Source organism: Lepisma saccharinum, chromosome 9 (assembly GCF_977018435.1).
Source record: "Lepisma saccharinum chromosome 9, izLepSacc3.1, whole genome shotgun sequence".
Lineage (NCBI taxonomy): Eukaryota > Metazoa > Arthropoda > Insecta > Zygentoma > Lepismatidae > Lepisma > Lepisma saccharinum.
In genome coordinates this window covers 84,461,728-84,484,012 of record NC_139237.1, presented here as the reverse complement: position 1 = coordinate 84,484,012, position 22,285 = coordinate 84,461,728, and the positions used below count along the sequence as shown (strand labels likewise).

General features: G+C 41.0%; 1 pseudogene across 2 annotated transcripts; it reads right to left on the bottom strand.

Annotated features, from left to right (window-relative positions):
* Positions 1 to 1,908: 1,908 nt before the first annotated feature.
* LOC145992793 (glucose dehydrogenase [FAD, quinone] pseudogene) lies at positions 1,909 to 21,821 on the bottom strand (annotated as a pseudogene). Of its 2 annotated transcripts, none has more exons than XR_014442211.1 (2): positions 21,623 to 21,821; positions 1,909 to 5,907 (listed from the first exon to the last, which is right to left on the bottom strand). The product of XR_014442211.1 is annotated as a glucose dehydrogenase [FAD, quinone] pseudogene, transcript variant X2 (transcript). The 2 variants fall into 2 exon arrangements; XR_014442210.1 differs by lacking the exon at positions 21,623 to 21,821 and adding an exon at positions 14,449 to 14,533.
* Positions 21,822 to 22,285: the final 464 nt, after the last annotated feature.

Below are 22,285 nucleotides of genomic sequence, written 5' to 3'. Positions count from 1 at the left end.
TAGTTTCAATTGCACATCGTTTCATTAGTGGATCAAGGCAGCTAATTACGTGAACAATGACATTGTTTACCGAAAGTCTCAAATATTTGTCTCAGGCAATCACCCTCTTAACATGGACGCATCTTCTGTGGTGATAAAATGACACGTTTTGTGCGAGTTCTTTCTGTAGGTTGAGTCCCGATTAGCCTATCTGAGCATAAAAGTGAGCTTAAAAACAAATTTAACAAAATCGTCTTCTGGATACTTTGTGACATAACTTTATTTTTCTTTACTTCAACTGCATCTACAGATTCTGTTGACATTTTCGGCTGATTCATATGCCAAAATTTATGTGTGGAACGAGGATTTCTAAATAGGATAAGCCACTCATTAGCAATTGAATAATTCTGTAGCTTTTTGCACACATAAATGGTTTATTAAAATTTATTTACTTAGGTATTGTAGTGATTATTGTGATTCCTACTTATTAGTAGAACGAATATAAAGTTGATATTTCGCATACCATATTGATATATGAAGATGACAGGTATATAAAAATTGTAACGAAATAAAAAAAGGACACTTCTGGAATTTGAATGCAGAGCTAATTAAAACTATATTATACTCTGATCACATCACCTCCAGATTCGGTCGAGATCAAGAAAGTATGGGGTCCTAACTCCACACCCCCTATACGCCTTCATGGCGTGGTGCAGAGCAAAGGGGAGCACTTTACATTACTTTTTATTATACTCTATATCATACTTAAACCCGAAGGTTTATGGTTGCAGCAACACAAGCCTTCCATCTGTCCCTATCCGGGGCAAGATCAATCTAATCTTTCCCATCCTTATCGATTTCTTTCAGGTCCATCTCAACGTTATCCCTCCATCCTCGTCTTGGCCTTCCTACTGGTCTCTTACCATCAGGTTTCCCAAGAAGAATCCTGTAAACTATTCTTTCCTCTGCCATTCACGTCACATGGCCTGCCCATCTAAGTCTTCTTGATTAAATTATTCTAATAATAATTAAAAAGTCGAAATAATTTATTGTGTTCCTGAAGAAAGTAACGCTAAGTTGAGGTTTTTATTTGTTCATTTGGAGATTTTTTAACCATACCCAGGCAGGGATTTATATACGTATGTGGAGGACCGGAGCTGCAGTCCTCAAGTTCACCCTAAATTCTGATCTAATTTTGATCATACCCTGCATAATTTTGAGCCTCCTAAGCCTACTAGCGGCTTTTAATCATGGAAGTATTAATTTGATCACAGTTTTTGTTTCAATAGCTCTAGTAATTACTTTCACTTTTTAATGACAAAATTGGCTTTCTATGGGTTGATAATATGTGAATACTTCAGCATAGATAATATTCACAAGTAAAATATACATGTTATGAATACCAGAATGCACCCATTTATTGAATCATTCATATATCACAAAGTATATGTACTTATTGAATTTGATTGGGTGGGCAATCGGGTGGGCGCTTGCCCACCCGTGCCCACCCCTGTCGCCGTCCCTGATTGCGAACATAGACATTCCGTGCTCGAGTGTTGATTTCTTCACATTCCCCGCCAGGAGCGCTGTAGCAGCAGCTGCATTAAAATCTGCCATCGAGAAACCAAATCTGATGGAACAAAATAGCTTCTCTTTGTTTGGTACTAACGTATTTCAGCAGTTTTTAGTATTGTTATTGTGAACTTTCTAGACACAATTATAGAAATTTTTCTTTTGTTATGCATAACGGACGCCTCATTCAGTCTTTTCATGCAAACTTCACTTTTTTTTCTTTTTTTAGCTACTTCTGCGCTTCTGGTGAGGAATATCTAAAAATGTGAATGGTGGAAATATTTTCCATAGTTTTGTGTGAATAATGAATATACTACGACACAACGTTTTCCCATATTTTATTATAATATTTGAAATGAAACATATACAACAATGAACATATTTATTAATCATGTGTATACTCTGTCATAACAAATTTTCAATCTTCATAACGTTCTATGATGAAATTAATTTCTTACGGAAGACAACTGTTCTTCAGTTTTCGCTTGTTTAATCGTTCGGTGGTTGATATCACCTTCTGTTGACTATAAAACTATGAGTGTAATGCCGCTAAACAGCGAAAATGGAACGCTAAAATATCCTTACCGCAAAGTAACATCTTTTTGACAACAAACTACAACATTAATTATTAAAGTTTCAAGGTTGTTTTGAAATATTTGCTTCAATACATGTAAAAGGTATTCAGGAGTTAGCGCAGATAAGCCTCCTAAGTACTGATGTTTGCAAGTTCGTCTGTGAATATAAATTATAAATACCTAATGTTATCTTCAGGTGGTAAGTTGAAGTGCGTTGCGCGGAAACTTTCCTTTAACGAAATATAGTTATTAATTTTTGGTATGTGTATTCTGATTTTACTTGGCTTTTCTGTCGCTATAGGCTCGTGTGACCATTATGGCGAATGATAATGAGATGAAATTAATGAAGGGATGTCCATTTCCTCGCAAGGACACGAACCTGGGAATATCTGATGAGATTGTAAGTTCGGCGCCTAGTCGACGTACTTAGTTTTGGGTTCAATTTAAATGGTTTTGCAGAGTGCCACTGAACAACATCGTGTTTAGGGCATCAATACCCAGGGATATCTATTCACAATTTTCCGTCTATGGGAGGTGTAGGTTTGTATTTAATGGTGTATTTAGAGCCAAGAGGACCACAAATTGGACCTTTGTGGAAAATTTAAAGCATGTGTTTAGGAAATTTTGGAGTGTGTTAGAGCGTGTCGGGGGTGAGTAAATAAATCAATGTTGGTGGGGTGTAATGGGATACTTCTAAAGACACTCAACCTCTCTTCGAATTAGTTGTACCTGGGCTGCAGTTTTGAAGGCTGAACAGGATCTGGCGCCTGTGCTTACAACCAGGACAATCCTCTGTGAGGCTACAATTGTGTCGTCTATATGCGTTTCTTCCTTTTTCCATCTCATCACTTTTCATTTCCATCGTCGCGATTAGACATCGCTCTCAGAAAAGCAACCAAAAAAATAAACAATCATATCCAAATCACACTTGTTGACGTTTTGCTTGTTTCGAAGCTAAGATCCCCGGAAATTTTCTGCCCCGTGTGTATGCAGCCATGCGGTACATATCCAGGGTTGCCACCCTCGTTTATTTTTTCTGTCGGACACCCACACTAAGATCTATAGTTTGTTATGGTTACGTTTTCGCGCTAGAACGAACACCACAAAGGTGAAGTCGTCCTACCACCCACATATAACCTGTCCTGTTACCATTAAAGAAAGGCTTCTTACGTTGTGCGTATAGTTATACACTCTATAAAATGTAGCCCTTGCATTTGTTATTTGCACAGTATGTGTGTAAGCCATTTGGTATTTTCTTTAGCATCGCTTTTATGACACATTTCCCTAATTGCAACGATAAGGACGAGTGATGCATGATTAGATGAAATTGATGAAGAGACACTCACAGCGAGTACCTATGTCCAGGCCGGGGACTCGAATCCGGGAATTTCGGTGGCGAGGTCGAAAGCCGAACACTTACCGGTCTTGGCCACTGAGACTGCTAGAGCTCCCGTCAACTAGGATACGATACGCTGTCGCCACCATAAGCGGAATATTTTTACTAGACTGTTGCTGCCCACTTATAAACGGGCGGTGAAAAACTAAGAACAAAGCTCGACCACTAACCCAGTCTTTTACGTAGGTTCTCGCACAGTTCTTGTACTCGTATTCTGCTAGTTGATGGGGGCTTTCTGTGCCTTTAGTATATCTATTTGCTAGAGTCTTGTATTGGTAGAAGACATTTGAAAGTGATGACTTCCAGACCTCAGTTATCAGTCTGATATTACTGATCCATGAACTCTCATCTGCATTTGTAATCACTGCGAAAGTTGTTTGATTTAGGTATTTAAACAGCGCGCAAGCTGTTAAACTGAAAGCTTAGTAACCATCCTAAATCATATTGCCAGCATTTGCGATCACTTTCAGTGTCCATGAATTTCCGTGAGTAACTTGTAACGAAGGCCACCAGTGGACTATTTGAATTGCCACGTTTGCTTGATTAAGTCTGCCCCTTTCTCGGCAATCATTACCGTTGGAGCATGTGTGTTTGCACGTATAATAGTAGGCATTACGGATGCGTCGATGACTCTCAGTCTTTCGATTCCGTAAACTTTCAGCTGCGGGCTGACGACGGCGTCCAAGTCATAGTAAGGCCCCATCTTGCACGTCCCAACAGGGTGGTAAATGGTCTGCGTGTACTGCCGAGCCGTGCATCTCCAGTAGCCGTCCGTGCCGAATTTGTACTTCACGCATCTTGGAAGCACCGTGGTGTTGAGCACGGCGCCGATGTTCTTCAGCGCCTTGCTTTGAGCAAGTTTGGCGCCTATCTTGGCGCCTTCCACGATCACGCGCAGGTCGATGTCGTCTGCGAAGTAGTTTGCGTCGATCAGAGGCGCCTGGGTGGGGTCGGTGGTGTTGAGACGGATGCGCCCGACGCTCTTCGGCTTTAGGAGCGTCGGGGCGACGACGAAGCTGTCGTAGTAGCTGAAGGGTTGCCCGGATTGTCCCCTCTGGACCGTCGGTATGAAGTGGAACTGGATGTCGGGGCTGTCGTATCTCAGCAGAGGGGAGGTGGTTCTTCTCCCGCGCGGATAGTCCACCGTGGAGGCGTCGGAGTTGTTGGTCTTCACGAAAGACACCACTTGGAGGACGCCAGTTGCCGTCAGAGGGCCTGTGTGGTTCAGGTAGTACTGGCGGTAGTCGAGCACCCTGCTGGTTTCTCTCGTCGGCACCGTCGCGCTGACGTTAAGGCTCACCACGACCCCGAGGAACGAGACGTGGTCCAGCAGGTTGTACCCAACCTTAAGGTCCATCAGCACCGGTATCTGAAGCTTCTTCAGGTGCTCCCTGGGACCGACGCCGGACAGCATGAGCAGCTGCGGTGACCCCACCGCTCCGGCACTGACGATGACCTCCCGCCTCGCACGCACCACAAGCTGACGGTTACCTTTGAGGTACCGCACCCCGACGGCCTGCTTGCTCACCGGGTGGATGTATATCTTGATCACCAGCGCCGCGGTGACGACGCGGAGATTGGTCCTGTTCCGCACCGGCCTCAGGAACGCTCTGGCCGAGCTGCAGCGTTCCCCGTTCATGGAAGTCGTCTGCGCTCGCATGTACCCGGTCTGGAACGGTCCGTTGACGTCCCTGTACTGGTACCCAAGCTCCCTCAGGCCTCGCAGTAGAGCGCCGACGTTCCTGTCCGCGAAGGGGAGCTTCTCGACGCACTGGTACCCGCATCTCCCGTGGTACTTTGCGTTGGCCGCTATCCTAAGGTCGCGGTTGTCTTCAGACTTGAGGAAGTACGGGAGGATGTCTTTGAAGCTCCAGCCGTCGTTACCCAGAGCGGCCCACTCGTCATAGTCCTTCTTGTTTCCTCGCGTGTACAGCATCCCGTTGATGGCGCTGGACCCTCCAAGCAGCTTTCCTCTTGGCCAGCTACACCTCCTGTCCTGCCACGCCAAGCAAGACTTGTTCGATGGCACGGTCCGGAAGTTCCAGTCGATCTCCGAGCCTTGGACGAGAGGTATCATCGCCGGGACCTCGCTGACCGGCGACTCCTCCCCGCCAGCCTCCAGCAAGACCACCGTCCAGTTGGCGACCTCCGACAGCCTGTTGGCCACCACCGCTCCGGCGGACCCTCCTCCAACCACCACGTAGTCGTACTCCTCCCAAGACTTGGCCCCGCTGGTCGCCTGCAGCCAGAAGTCGTGCTGGGCTCCCTCGACGTAATGGTATGCGAGGACCAGGAGCGTCAGGATTGGTCCGCAGTATGTCCATTGGCTTGGCACGCAGCAGTTCGACCCCACAAGAATCCATTCCATTCTGTCATTAGGAGGTCCTGAAATGATAGATTTCAATCAGAAAATGTGCTTAAAGTACCCATGCTTCCATATAGTCATACTCTTTCTCGGAAATCTCTGGGGCAAGGCCACATAAGCGCAGAGATAGGGAGAAAGCGAATGCGAGGACTTGAAGAGTACACGCTGATATAAACAGCTGGAAGCTGCAGTCGCTTTCCCCCTCCACACAATCCCGTTCCCTCGCATGTTTTTACTGGTCGAGCCGTCGCGCGCCACTACTTGCGCAGAGACTTGTTTTCGTTCACTCGCTCCAGAGATTCCCTGGACAGAGTATAACTATACTAGCTATCGCAATATTTACATTCCTTCTCAGTATCCAAAGCCGTACCTTGGTAAGGGCAAGGGGGCGTTTACCCCTCACCCAAAATTTTCAGCTTCATTAAAATTTACAACTTAAGGATAGGCTACTTTTGTTAATCTCTGGTACCTGAGGAGCAAAGTAATATTGTGATTTCGTAAATGTAGAGTCAATTAGCAAATTGTACTGGACGCTATTTTTATGGGATTGAAAACTTATCGAACCTGCCCCACCAAATTTAGCCTCAAGTTACGCCTAATACTTATAATTATTTTTTTCTTACGAGATACCACATTCTGCTATGTATTCTTCATCCACTGTAAGAGCGAAATTCTTGTAAACAACAACAATAATAATAACAATAATTAATTTCTTCATTAAACGGCGAGTTTCATCCTGGGACTGATCTAACACCTATGTTAATATATGCGTATAATATTGCATATATAAGCAACATATACAATTGTAAAGTTACGGGTAGCTATACATAAAGAAATACGCATACTCAATTCTTGTGTCTGATTTATATCTGCATTACGGAAATTGTAATTTTATTTTATTTGGTTTATGTTTTAAACTAACGACGTGATTCTCTGGAACAGCTGAAATTTAAGTTGTCGCAATAAAAACTTTCTAATATAATGCATATAAATGACACTGGTCCATTCATTTCGATTTCATTATAGGCATATTTTGTATTGCAGGTCTTTCTAGTTTGATTTATTCTGTAATTGTATGAAAACAGACGTGTTTTCTATATATGCTAGTTCTTTGCCATATAAATTTGTATCCGATAGTTAATTAAAGAATTGTACCTAGTCTGGCCATAAACACTATTATAAACTTTCGACTTGGACTGTACATCCGGTAGTCAGGCTCATGAACCATGCTTGTGCTGAATTTCACTCCTGACCATTGTGTGTTCATCTGTGAAAGAGCAAGCGTGTATCTTCTTGTGCTTAGCATGGAGTGGGGCGAATATGAAAACAGAGTAGCCGTAATTGCTCTGCATATGGTTGGGAAGTCACTCACTGAGATTTTCCAGCCCCTAAAAATCCCGAAGATCAGCAAAAGGTTTGTGTATCAGACAATCCAGAGATTCACTGAGACTGGTAGCATGAAAGATCGCCCAAGAGTTGGTCGACTTCACACCGTATGAACAGCTGCGGCTGTTAAAGCAGTGCTGGCTCGCATCCGCCGAAATCCCATCCGGCAGCAAGTGATAATGGCACAGGAGCTGAACATTTCACAACAATCAATGATCAGGGTACTTAATGAAGACCTTGGAATTGAGGCTTACCGGTGGAGTACTGGAAATTTCCTGACGACGCAAGTGAAGAAGCAGAGGGAACTGAAATCGAGATGGCTCCTGCAGCGGTACGTTGCCAATGGGCATTTCAGGATTCTCTTCACTGATAAGAAATTGTTCACCTTTGAATAAGGTTTTAACCGCCAAAATGAAAGGGTGTATGCTTCAAGCTCTTGAGAAGTTTGTGAGAGAGTTCCCAAAAATCAGAGATGCCACCAGGCCTCATTTTTGAGAAAAGGGCTTAAAAGCCGTACGAAAATGTATGTGGAAAGTGTCCTGGACCCTGTAGTGACACTGTTGAACCAAACAATGTTTCACAATGAACCCTGGATGTTCAAGAAATATACTGCCCCAGCTCATAAAGCAATGATGACGCAACGGTGACTGGAGACCAGTGTACTCGATTTCATCTCCGCTTTTGATTAGCCATCTGATAGCCATGATCCTTGAACTACGAATTGTGCCCAGAGCTAGAGGGTACTGTCTGGAAGAAGAGGCACCCTATAATTGAAAGATAAAAGTGCTCCTTGATAGCAGCAGGGGCGGACTTTCCCATCAAGACCATCCGTGCTGCAGTAGATGCCTGGCCAGGGAGACTTCGAGCCTGTGTGAGGGTGAAAAGTGTACATTTTGAAAACTGATTGGTGCTATTTGTATGTAAAATATGTAAGTGTAACATACTAAAAGAACATTTAAAAATCTGAAACCATATTCAATTTATTCACAAAATAGTGTGTAACAGCATTTATGGCCAGACTAGGTAATTATTTTTTCATTATGTGATATTGAATATTTAACATTAATCTCAATTTTCTTTTTCTTTCAGGTAAGAAACTCTGTCCTGGCCGACATTTTTGGCATCTAAAATCAGTAAGTGTTGATTTTCCTTCCTTTTTATTAACCATTAGGCAAACAAACGTTGGGGTAGTTTGTACTTAACGCTGTTTTAGTCACCAATGTAAAGAAAGTATCAAATTGCATTTCCGTGCATTATAAAACCAGAAGCCCTAGGTAAGGCATGCCCGTATTCATTTAGTCTGTCGCTTCATCTATTTCATCAACTCGCCATTCATTCATCGCGATTATGAAGCAGGGAGAAAAGCGACTCACAAGAATAAAGAAAATTAAATTACAAATCAACAGAGCGTATAATGTTCAGTTGTGGGGACGGTATGGGCAGAGGCGTAAACCGAGTCCAAGATCTGGGCTATCTCACTGTCACGTGGTCCTAGGCTATGAGTATAAATAAGTTTACCAACTTCTAAGAAATGAGGTTGCCAACTCAAAGGAAATCAGGTTTCCAACTCATAAAAAATCACGTTGCCAACTCATAGGAAATCAGGTTGCCAACTCATAGGAAATCAGGTTGCCAACTCTAGAATCACCATCATCATATCACTGATATGAATTTTGTTTACAATGTCTGATCAATTTTTCTCCTGTATTTTATTCTCTAGACTCCAGGCTTCGGAGATAGCCTAGCTAGCCTGGAATATACGCTGCTGTGTATGGGACAAACTTGTAAAAGAATCGAGACTGGAAAAATCTTCTCGAGACGAGACGAGGGTCGAACTATTTACAAGTTGATACTAGATTGCTACACTGCCAAGCCTCGCCTCATCTCGACATCATGCCTTCTAGATACTCTATTCTGGGTGGGCCGAACTTTTATATTTGTTTTATAGTTTTATGCAATAATATATGCCATAAGTAGGCTCAGTGGCTGTTGTTGCCTATTTCACTCAAGCGCTGGTACGAATGCAACTGCCTTTGGAATGCCTAATCTGTGAAGATGATGAAAAATCTCTCCATACGAGAATTCATCAATTTTAATGTCTATTTTCTATTTTTCGTTGCTTCTCTCCTGTCTATTTTGAGTTTTTAGTCCTATCCATCCTCGTCCTGGTTGCAAACCTTATTCACCCTTACTTTCCAAATAACGACATGACATCGGATAGTGGAAATAATATATAGGGTTTTCCAATAAGAACGATATGATTTTACAATGAAATAAAATCAAAACTATTTCAGATACAACCAAACTTTTTATATTATTTTGAAGCATCGTTTATTACATTATGTTTTGAATAACACATCATTTCAGTGTCCACCTCGACTTCGTGCACACGAGTGAATTCGATGAACCCAATTTTCGATGACTTTGTGCAATAACTCGGTCCTAATGTCACGAATGTTCAATCTTAATTCATTAAGGGTTCGTCGTCTGTTTACATAGGGATTTCAAATAACCCCACAAAAAGCAATCTACAGAAGTTAAATCAGAATTTCTTGAAATTATCCTTTCACCAAACTGTTCTTGCAATACGTCGATAGTGGCATTAGCAGTGCGACATGTGGCACCGTCTTGTTGGAACCACATGTCCTCCAAATCTTTGAGTTGCTGGTTTAAGTCCACTTTATGCACAGTAAGGCTAATCGGGATTGGACCTACAGTTTAAAGTGGGATCCGAACCACTTGTGCCTCCACCGGGTATCGAACCCGGGACCCCTTGATTACAAGGCAAAGACGCTACCACTGCGCCATGGGGGAGGCCCTCCTCCAAATCAATTTCATCTAAATTTGGCCACAAGAAATCTGTTAACATCGATCGGTACTGCTCACCAGACACTGTCATCTCCTACCTAGTTTTGGGAAAAATGGTCCGATGATGCCACCATGCCATAAACCACACCATACAGTGACCTTTTGCGAATGCAAGGGCTTCTCGTGAATCTCTTGTGGATTGTTTTCACGCCAAAAACGACAATGTTGTTCTTCATCTGAGAAGATTTTTTTTTTTGCCCAAAATTCTGATTCTTTTCAAGTTTCAAAAGAACGCATATTTTCAAAAACTTTTTTGGATAATAACGAAACGTTTTTGAAGCGTGTATTTAGCCATGATGACTTGTCACAGTATACTAAACACAAATGACAACTAGTGACAGTTACTCGTAGCTGCCAGTTCGTTTCAAAATCATATCATTCTTATTGGAGAACCCTTTAGTACACGTAAAAGTATCATTGGGAGGTGCATCAACTTATTACGAAATATTTTGATAACACTTAGTTGTTACGTTGAGAATTTTTTTTAAGTGTGTAGTGATAAAATATTTTGTTTTTGTATTGTTATGAGCGGAGACTTTTTTTCTAAAATAGAATAAACACTCAAATTATTGGCTGGACTTGATCCTCAGAGGCCCATGTAAGTTGCCGCCACTGGACTCTTCCGACGTTTTGAAATGATTTATTGGAATATCCGCCCTCTTCCCCAACTGGAAATCTAGTCACCTCATCCTAGAAACGCATACAGATTCATTTCATTTTGGTTCACAGAGTCGCCTCAATATAAAAATTTCGCCCTGGCGGGGTGGATTTTTACCGTCCTTCCGCCCTTTCTGCCCTTTCTACTTTCCACCATTAAAAAACAAGACCAGGTTATATATGTAAGTTATTAATGACAAAAAAATATAACCTTGTTTTTAAGATACTTCGAGCTTTAGTGTTAAAGAACGTGTTTGTTGTAGGTAGGTGTTTATTTATACCTACATAATGGCATGAAAATAACAGAAATTAGCTTAAATTGCTGCATGATTTTGTAATATACAGTAAACCCTCTTTAACACGAATCCCAAAGGAACGAAAATTCAAGAGTTCGTGTTAACAAAATTCGTGCTAACCGGGGACTCAAATTTTATTGTTGCAACACAGTTCTTTCTACACATTAACCATTTACAATAGGTATTATGTATGTCGTCATAGAAAACACTAGTACAGTACTACAGTAACTAACTTTTAAAAAAAGAACTCGCAGATCATTTTTTGGTGAAAAATTCCTTTATATTGCGCTTTCGCAAAATACGATAAGACCTCTTCATAAGAGCAATAATGCCTTGATCCAAAGGCACTTGATGTTACTCGTACTGGCTACGTCTTCAAGAATAGAGGAACACATCTGAACACACAACTGAATTTGTTGGTTAAATACGTATAAGCTCATTGTTGACGCGAAGATCGCAATTGTCGAGCAATTGCACCCAAGTTTTAATCTTGATGTTACTTATACTGGTTATGTTTTAAAGAATAGAAAGCATATTTGAGCACATTGTTGATCTGAATCCGTTGGTTACAATACTGTATAAGTTGATTGTTGACAAGATGATAGAGATTGTTGAGCGATTTCTTACATACCTAGCAGAGGACAGACAGAGGAACAACAGAAAAGAAGTTATGAAAAACTTTGAAAGTTCGTGTTGAATGAGATCTAATGACCAGTGATGTGCCGTAGACTATAAGTTTACGTCTACATGCGTTGTCTACACGTAATCTACGCGTGGATTACATTGGTTTGTAGTTTACATAGACTACGTAGACAATCTAAAGTGCATTAAAATTAATTTTCAAGGGCTTCATGAAAAGAAAGTGACATTTTCAACTATGTTGGTTTCTAACGAAATGAAAAGAACAATATTTACAACAAAATTTCTCTTCTCTTCTATTATCAACTTTGGAAGAAGATAAATAGTATGCAAAAAACAACAACAGATGGCAGTCGTGAGGCAAGATTCGTCTTTTCTACATAAAGCACTAGAATATTTCTTATATTAGGTTTCTTCCTAGATGAGAAATTGTTCGAATTTGAAAGAAAGGGTATGAAAAGTTCTCCACACACATCAGCAACTGATACGAAGTATAATTTTCTTTTAATTCCACGGCGCTCTTTGCTAAGTTATCACCTTTCGCCATGTTGTTTACATAGATTACGTAATCTACGTGTATAACATAATCTACGTGTAGAATGTAGACTATCGTTGTTTACGCGTAGACGCACATCACTGCTAATGACGCAATGGACTAAAAAACAGTTCGTAATTCGTGGTTACAGAAATTCGCGTTAACCGATAAAACTTTCTATAAGATATAATACATCCCTGCCGGGACCAACATTTTGTTCATGTTAACCGAGTGTTCGTCTTAAGCGAGTTTGTGTTAACGAGGGTTTACTGTACTTATTAATTAATGGAACACTTTAAAAAAAATAGTCATAAACCCGGTGGAGACACACAGTGGTTCGGGTCCCACTTTAAGTTCTACGTCCAGTCCCGATTAGCCATTCTGTGCATAAGGTGGACTTGAAAATGAACTTAAACAAGCAAATAGCCAGGGTTTTGTTCAGCATAAGGTTTTGGAACTAATCAAATACGACGTCCCGACTTGCCCGGTCTTTAAGCCGCCCCTGTAGAGTCATTTCGGAAAATGCCCTTAGAAAGGTTCGTCTTTAATGTTTAACCTTTACTCGTATTATGGTCGATTTTTCGACCATGCAGTTGATTACAAAATTCCTGTTTTCTGTATTATTTTGATACTTTTCTGTTATGTCTGAAACACTTACAGTGGGTTAAACTAAGCTTTGGCACGTCATGTGGATGCACCCCCCCCCCTCCCGACTCCAAATTTACGTATGGAAGATGGCGCGAATTTTAAATTCGTACATTTATTTGACAAAAAATGTTATAACTCGTAGACTATTTGACCAATCTACTTCGGGTAACTTTTGCAGCTAAAACATCAGGGCATGCAACCGTGCAGAAATCAAAACGCCAAAGAAAATAAGAGGGGTTGGATGGGCCGCGGCCCCCAACTTTCAACGAAACAATCATAAAAATGGGGAATTTGCCCCCTCTTCCCCCGCTATTTTGAGATGGGGACGCAAACTTTAGCCTTATTTTCAAAGAATGGTCCTTTCTCAACCGAATGAAAGTCATTTCATGTTCTTGGCTGTATTATATTATCGAATATGTGAAACCAGGGTAGCTACGATTTTTTGATTATGAAATTCCCTGACTTTTCCAGGTTTTCCAGACCAGAAATGAATTTTTTCCAGACATGTTTGTCGTCATGATTTTTGCTTTTGAACCTCATGTTTTTCAATTAAATATGCAGGCACGTTAATTATTATGAATATGAATATACACAGTTATTAGCTGAAAATTTACCAAGTGATTAATATAATGGAATTCAATGAAAAAACAAATTGTACTTCCCCATTTTCACTAAGCCATTACAATTAAGGTGGTGTAAAAAATCAATAAAAATGTGGCATATATCAAAGCTTTACAATGTAACCTGTATACAACCTCAATTATATCAATACAAATGAGAAACAACAGAAAATTAGGTCATGTACCTTTAGAAAATATGCAATACGTTTAATGATTATATTTTTTAATTTATTGAAAATAGCACATATTTCGGAAATTCAGAACGTGAATGGGGCCGGTGACCAACCATACACCTAAAAAAATATATGACCAACCAAATTCCCTGACTTCTCCAGGTTTTCCAGTCGCGTAGCAACCCTGGAAACAAACTCCCCATTTTTATGATTTTTTTTCATTGAAAGTTGGGGCCGCCGCCCACCCAACCCCTCTTATTGGCTTTGGCGTTTTGATTTCTGCATGGTTGCATGCCCTGACGTTTTAGCTGCAAAACAAGAGTTACCCGAAGTAGATTGGTCAAATAGTCTACGAGTCATAACATTTTTTGTCAAATAAAAGTACGAATTTAAAATTCGCGCCAAAGGCCTCGGCGAAACCGGGGTTACTTTCTGACGACCCCCTCGGCAGAGTAAAGGCTATATGGGTGTAACTGCTCGCACGATACTCAAACAACTTTTTGGCCATGGCCCACTCTTCGTCATCTGACGTAAGCCCGGAATAATTTCGTTGTTAGATTAGCTTTACTTGTCTTTAACATAAATGCACTACAATTTTTCTGGGCTTGTCTAAGAATGAATTTATTATCATAGAAAACCTAAACTAACAACGAAAACATTTAGTTTGACGTCAGAATGGCGGGGATTGACCAAGACGTTGTTGGAGTCTTGTCCGATAAGCGAGTTCGATATTACATACCCTGAAGATCCTACGAAGTCCACCAGCACATGCCACTTAACGCGCCGCACACGCAAACCAATCTTCCACTCGCAAGAATCCATTTGCTATTAGCAACGATCCTGTTGCTAATGGCGGTTGCCCAAGGATTCTTTGTGGAACTTTCGGTTTCTTTTTCCCGGCGCCCGCAGATTTTCCATGCTCAGCTGCACTTTCGGGTGAGTTAATTTCCGAATGGAAAAATTGTTCTTTTCCCTTTCGCTTTCGAGGAGCCTCAACATTCAGAAATTCCCAAGAGCTTCGATGCACTCGGCGGATACGTTTCGACATCTTGTTCAATGCAGTTGAGGCAATTTGCGGTTTTCCTTTGAACTCGAGAAGCCGCTGTGGATGAAACGGACCTACGACAATGACAGGGTGTTCCAAAAGTCACGGAACTCTACCTTGATCGCTCATAACGTGAAATCTGTAGGTGATATTTCAATCGGACCTCGTCCATACTTCTAAAACCAACGTCCTTTCATTGTCACTTTACTCTGTACAGGAAATAGCATCGAGCGACCACAAAAAGAGAATTTTCAGCCAGAATCTTTCGCGCATCTTCTCCTCCATCCGTTCAGCTCTGCCTATGCTGAATCCTGCTCCACTCTACCCCTCCCCCTCCACGCACCAGTACAATGCACAGGACATACGGTTCTGTGCGTTTTTTTTTGTGAGAAATTTACTATTTGTTTGACGGCAGTGTGTGCCAGGAATCATCCTACGCACGGGTGATCTTTCTGAGCTTCCCTTCATCACTCATCCTCATCTACGGGAATAGCCAAAAGTGGCAGAAAAGCGATACTAAATAACAAATCAAATAAAACCACATTTGTCTGCTGTTGCAGCTGTAGCGCGGTGGTAGCGTCGTCGCCTTGTAATTAAGGGGTCCCGGGTTCGATACGCGATGGAGGCACATACTGGTTCGGATCCCACTTTAAACTGTAGGCGCAGTCCCGATTAGCCTATCGGTACAGAAAGTGGACTTAAAACACCCACTCAATCAATGAATCAAAAACATGTACGTGTCAGGCCTCCCCGATAGAACAGTTGAGACTTCGTCGCCTTGTGATCAAGAGGACCCAGGGTTCGATTCAGGGGGGAGGCACATAGTGATTCGTGTCCCACTTTGAACTGTTTCGTGATGAACTTCCAAAGAATGTGAAGGACTGTTGACCGTAAACCATCGGACTATGCTGTTGCCAGCAGAACATTAAGGACCTATGTCTAGTAATGTTTTGAAACATGAAAAGGTACCAACGTGAAAGTAGAGAATGCAAGATGTTTGAAGTTATCGCCGTTCACCAAAACCCCAACTCAGCGTGACTGTTACGAATTTGATATCTAGGAAGAATGTCCAGGCAGTATGCAGTTATAGTGCCTCGAGGAAAACTTCAATGTCACTTTCCTTTTGCACTAATTCTGCGGTCGCGCTTTTAGAATAACTGCAGATATTGATTCTCTATTGTTTACTTGTGACCTCCTTTCTAATGATAATACTATTAGGAGTAATTTTCCAGCAGGAATTATCCTTGCGATATGAAGTTATAATTTACTTGCAAGTCGTGATGTCTGTAAGATGTAAACTAAACCACGTGACGGTCAGAAGTAGTTCCCTCTCCAATTTGATAAATACCGTTGTATCTTGACCATTTATATATTCCTTTACGTAGCACCAACCTCCGCGGCGGAGTGGCAAGCACAGCTTGCTACGACGCCAGGAGAGTTCCGGTTTCGAGTCCTGGCCTGCGCATGGATGCTCTTTGTGAGTGTCATCAATTTCATCATACAATCACTCATCCATATCCTCGGTGTTAGTGGCAGAAAGCGAAGTAAAACAATCCGAGGCCCTGGGCTAGATGCAGAGTTGTTAAAGGTCCAGGAATTTTAAATGAATTAAATTCCGGTCCATGAGAGAAAATCAGCAAGCGTAAATAAGTTCTGAACCGTAAAGAACCTGTTTTATCTGTAAAGTATTTCAATTCGGTCCAGGAACCTTTTTTCGGGCTGAATTTAAATTCGGTCCAGGAACCATTTTTCCGGCTGAATTTAAATTCGGTCCAGGAACAATTTTTCCGGCTGAATTTAAATTCGGTCCTGGAACCATTTTTCCGGCTGAATTTAAATTCGGTCTAGGAACCTTTTTTGGGCTTTAACCTTTCCGGATCAGTTTAAATAGGGTCCAAGTTTCGTATTGTAATGAGACAATACGCAACTTGATCCCAATTTAAATTGTGCGAGAAGAAAAGGTTCCGATCCTGCACTGGCACCCATTTGAATTAATCTTTAACAGCCCTGGCTAAATGAGAATGCCAGGGCCGTATCCGTTCTTTAAATTTGGAATCTAAATGCGCATCGATACAAAATCTTCATGCATTAGTCAGCAATGGTCTTAAAGTATTAAAATGATAAGAATTCCACTCACCCAAAAATATGTATTTCTCTGGAACTGAACGCGCTCACGACTCCTGAACAGTCCCAAGTTGAGGCGATGCCGTTCTCTGTGTGGTCGTGTTTATTTTTAAAACTTCAACCTGGAGGAGCTTGTTACAGAGGATGCAGTTGTTACAGGAAAAACCCGAATAATTCTCAGCAAAATACAAATATTCAGATACACCTCGCAAAGTTTTCGCCGCTCAGCGTATGCAAGCACTTCTTTCGTGGCGCTTGTGTTTGAAGGAACTAACAGAACATGCTGTTGAAGAATTCTTCAAATAGTCCGTAACAGTGAAGGGCAAAAATATTTATGTGTGAGTATGAGTGTGTGTGCCCGTATCTATAGGTTAGATTAAATTTCTTACATTTCTTTGTTTTTTTTTATTCCTCTGTAATGTTTATATATTTTTTCTATCTTTTTTCAATGTTTCAATATTCCACATTCAAATTTTTTTTGTAAACTTGTTCAAGTGAAGGAAAAGGCTCCACAGCCTTAAGTTCGCCATGTAAAAGAAGACGAAATAAATAAATAAACAGTCAACATCACAAACGTCACCAACATTAACAACACCAGACAAAACATTTTTCAAGTCTAGACAATGTTTCATCGCACATATCAATCATAAAGCCAAGCGTCTAGATGTACTGGGCGAGCGCTTCAAAACTGGCTTCTAAGTTTGATTTGATGTTATTTATCATAACATTAAACTATTCGATCTCTATCGGTCTTCAGTATTTATTAAAGGCTCATCACAACTTTCATTGCTAAGCAGCTTTGTTTCCTGCGAACAATTCTTGTCATGGATGTCAATTGAATGTCATAGTTATTTTTTTTCTTCCGAACTTCTGTTCCCACATTAATCTGTGATAATGAAAATTGCTAAAATGTCTACTTTTTTCTTCCTTTGGGTACTCTTCGTCATTCCGAAAGGGACTCTTTATTCATACCTGTGTAGCACATAATGTAAATTAAATTCCTTGGTATGTGTCGGTGGGGTGGGGATAATGCAGGCTTTCCGTCAAACGTCACTGATTTAAAACGACTTTGTGTTCCGATAGTGTAATTGGAACTGGACCTACAGTTTTTAAAGTGAGTGAACCAAGGAGCTTAACGTAGCACTCTACGACTCAGAACAATCGGGTTTGAATCGCGGCCTGGTTGGCATTCGTGAGTGCCCCTTTTATCAATTTTATTATATCGTCACTCATCCTTATCGTCGCGATTAGCCAAAAGTGGCAGAAAAGCGACGCTAAATAACAAGAGAAATAGGACTGGGCCGACACAGATACTCTAACCGATGCTTGAACATTGTAACAATTAAAACTTGTTAAAAATATTGATTACTGTTACCGGGTGTGCATGTTCCACTCCAATTATAACCATAAAATTTACCAGTTTGGCTTCAAAATATTCAAAAATTACATCAGAATCTTTAAAATACCTGTTACGTAATCGCAAAAATACAGTTTTTCACATAATATTTGCGCAAAATCAACGGAAGCTTTGTACTTTGCATAACTTCCGGGAAAAATGGACCCCACGAAAATGTCACTCTCCAATTTTGCGGAACCCGCAAAATTATCAAAAGTATCATCTGGTATGATAAAATAAAATACCAAGTATCGGCTGATATCGATACAGCGGTATGGGTATCGGCTCAGCTCTACAAGAAACTAATCAAGGATCGAACCACTGTTCAATGCGTGGCACTTGGTTTGAAGGTGAGAGGCCTTGCAGAACTACACTCCAAGTAAATGGTAGGTGCATGAAGACGTTGAATCCTGTCACTTTGATCAGCATTTTCGCTCCTTCGCTTGGACGTTCCGTTCCCAAGTCGAGAAACCATCGCTCTTCCCACAGCGAGTCTCCGTCGGCGCCTTTTGCAGTTCCCAGGGGGCGCCTGCTTTGTGTCGGGGACACGCTCTGATAACAACCTCGCCTCCAATTTTTGCGTAATCACGTTTTCACTTCCGAGGTGATTCGCACGCAAATTACCAGAACGCACGTTAAAATACGAGTTTCCAATCAGATATTTATCGCTATATGTAAATTCCCCCCCCCTTTTTTTCCCCTTTTACATCTACCGACTTTAATGTAAAGATTGTAGCTAGACCAGAACAAGAAGAACTTGTAAATAATGAAACATATACGAGACCAAACCTTTCGAGACGAAACCAATTTGGGAACTTTGAAGTCCACGTTATGCACAGATTGGCTAATTGAGAGTGGATCTACAATTTGAACCAGGGATGTTGAAGGTCCGGCAATTGTAAATAAATTCAATATCGGTGCGGGAGAGGATATCAGGAAGCGTAAATGGGTTCTGCACCGTAATGAGATTCATGCCCGTTTCGCCCATTCCCCTTTAGCCCAGTACCGGAAAACTTGTTTTATTGATAACACGCCCAAGAACGAAAGTACCGTTTCGCCCAGAGGGAAATGTGGTATGTAGAGCCCGGAAGTTTGGCAAAATGCCTCTTTTTATCTTCTGCATATATTGATAAAAAATTTCCGGATATACGTTTTTTATGTTGTTTCGAATGTTTTAAAAGCCTTTTCATTTTGCCTATTTTGTCTATTTGGGACCCCACTGCCTATTTTTAATTATAATGCTTTTTTTTTTGCCTTTTTCAATGAAATTTGACCATTTTTTTAAAAAAATATGTTTGCATTTATTTTTCTTCCGTTTATTATGTGAATAATTTTCACTTTATTTAAGTAATATTGAACTCACGCATGTTTCAACATTGCTGAAGGAGAAAAGTGTGAGAAAAAAGTATTTCATGCTCAGTTAGGATATTGCCTTTCGGTTAACATTTCCTTGTGCATGATTAGCTGCTGAAGTGGAGAGGTTGATTGCGAACACAAAGAAGATATTTCTGAAATCTCCCTCTCGAACCCGAACATTTCAGGAAGTTGGGCCTGAGCTTAGTTTACCTCCGCAACCAGTCTTGACCAGATGGGGAACCTGGATATCAGCAGCTATATATTATGCTAACATCTTTGAAAAAATCAGTGAGGTGATAGATGCTCTTCCAGAAAATGAAGCGGCTTCAATTGGTGAAGTGAAAAAACTCCTGTGCTATTCAAGTTTATTTTTGCATATTATGGTGCATTGCCAGAGACAATTACAATTATAGAATCCATGAACATCTACGAGGAATCTATGCAGCAGATGATGGAAGAGCCAGGAGAAAAGGGGTCAGCTGTTGCGGAAAAGTGCAAACGGGTAGTGAGTGCAAATGAGGACCTGAAACAATTGAAAACAATTTGTGATATTCTAAAAGGTGAAAATGCTGTTACCGAAATGAGTTCAGCTACATTAGCTTGTTTTATGTATGCTGCAATAACTTCTGTCGAAGTAGAAAGATCATTTTCTATTATGAAAAACATTTTCTCTCACAGACTACTATCAATGAATGTTGAGAACTTAAAAAAACAGCTTGTAGTTATGTGTAATCACGACGGAGAAAATTGAAATGCTCTTCCCAATGTAGATTTTAACATTTTGCCAGAGATTATAGATAAAAGTAAGTGACTTCCAAATGTGCCTTTCTTCGCTTTATTTTGCCTTTTTTTCATTTTTAATGCCTATTTTCCACATTATAAATGCCTTTTTGCCTGCCTATTTTAACGAAAATAAATGCCTGAACTTCCGGGCTCTAGTGATATGTAAGCTAACCTAACCTAACCGCACTGGCTAATACTTTTGTTGGTGTTGTGTTTGTACTGTGTATTCTTATGTACATGTATCTTTATTTCTGTTATTAATGCATTAAACAGTGCGACAAGGCTCCCCTTTGGAAGCCACACCTGATTATTTGGCTTCTTACTTTCACATTTCCCTTCACATTCAAACCATCTTTTGAAAATTCCCTCTGGGCAAAACGGTACTTCTATTCTGGGGCGTGTTATCAATAAAACAAGTTTTTCGGTATTGGGCGAAAGGGGAATGGGCAAAACGGGAAGACACACCGTAATGAACCTCTTTAACTTTAAAGTATTTCAATTTGGTCCCGGAACCTTTTTCTCTGGATCAATTTGAATATAGTCCAAGTTCGGTATTGAAATCAAACAATTGGCAAACAATGTTACGAAACCCAATATCACCCTTAGAATTTATGGGTCCCTGGACCTTTAGCAACCCAGGAGGCTCTGCTGGACCTTTGGCATTCGAATGGGAGATTTTTTCAAATTTTCCTCTCCATTCGAAAAACCACTTGCATGTTACAAAATCTGAAAAATTACATACGTTTAGAATTCCTTGTAGAGCATTGACGTGAATTTTCGTGTCGTTTGCTTTCACTGTTATCTAGACATTCTCAATAGTTTCATACGTAAGTATATTAACAACGAAGTGAACGACAATAATCATCACAAACTTCTACATCTTTGATGATACACAGCCAGGGCATTTTTTTTTTCCTCAGTGGGGTAGCAGTGCTTAAAGTTGGGGTGATGCTTTCCCCCAGTTAAGAGAATTCTCACAAAACATCCCCAGCACTGGGGTAATTTGCATAGGCACTTAATCTGCTGACTTTTAGGACACCCCTTGTCCATGTTTTCCCTCTACAATTTCAAAAATTGAATTATATAAAGTCTTTGCATATATGTCATGGAGGTGATGGCATTAGTCCCCCTGGCCCTCCTCTACGGGCGCCCATGTAAACAGCCCTAAATCTTCAACTTGTATTCATTACAGCAATGCTTGTAACTTACCGCTTTCGGTGTTCTCGGCAACTCCTCAGCTATTGAGATCGTTCCTGCGGAGTCCTGGGCCCCAACTGGAGGGTGATTTGCAAGAAGCCGATGGTTCCAACACAACACTTTTTTTGCACCCGCAAAAGCCACAAGAACTCCACCTCTCCACCAGTCTCTTCGATTTCCCGCTTCTTGCCGCTCAGCGCAGACATTCGTTTGTTTAAGCCAAAGAAGGTGCATGCTGAGACGGTTGAGGAGAAAACAGAGTTGTTGGTTTTCGGTGAAATCGTGGTCATTAAAAAGTTTCCCACCTGAACTTGAGAGAAGACCGGCATTTCCTTTGGAAATCATTCGTGCGACTCGGATGCATGTCTTTCATTTAGTTACACAATGTTTACATTTTTTTCTCTATGTGTACAGATACAGAAGTGTATACAGTATATATTGAAAGGTTCCGAGTTCGAGCCCTTGGGAAGATTGGTCTATCATTGTGTTTGCCCCATCATCAATTGAAGCAGTTCATCGTCATCGTCACGATTAATCTAAGGGGGTGAAAAATGACGTAAATATGCCACATAGAGAGAGAGCAAATGCATTGCTACGTTACACGACCTGTGGTCTCATCCTCAAAGGTCCATGTTCGAATCTCTGTCTGCGTCGATTACTTTCATCTTCATTGTC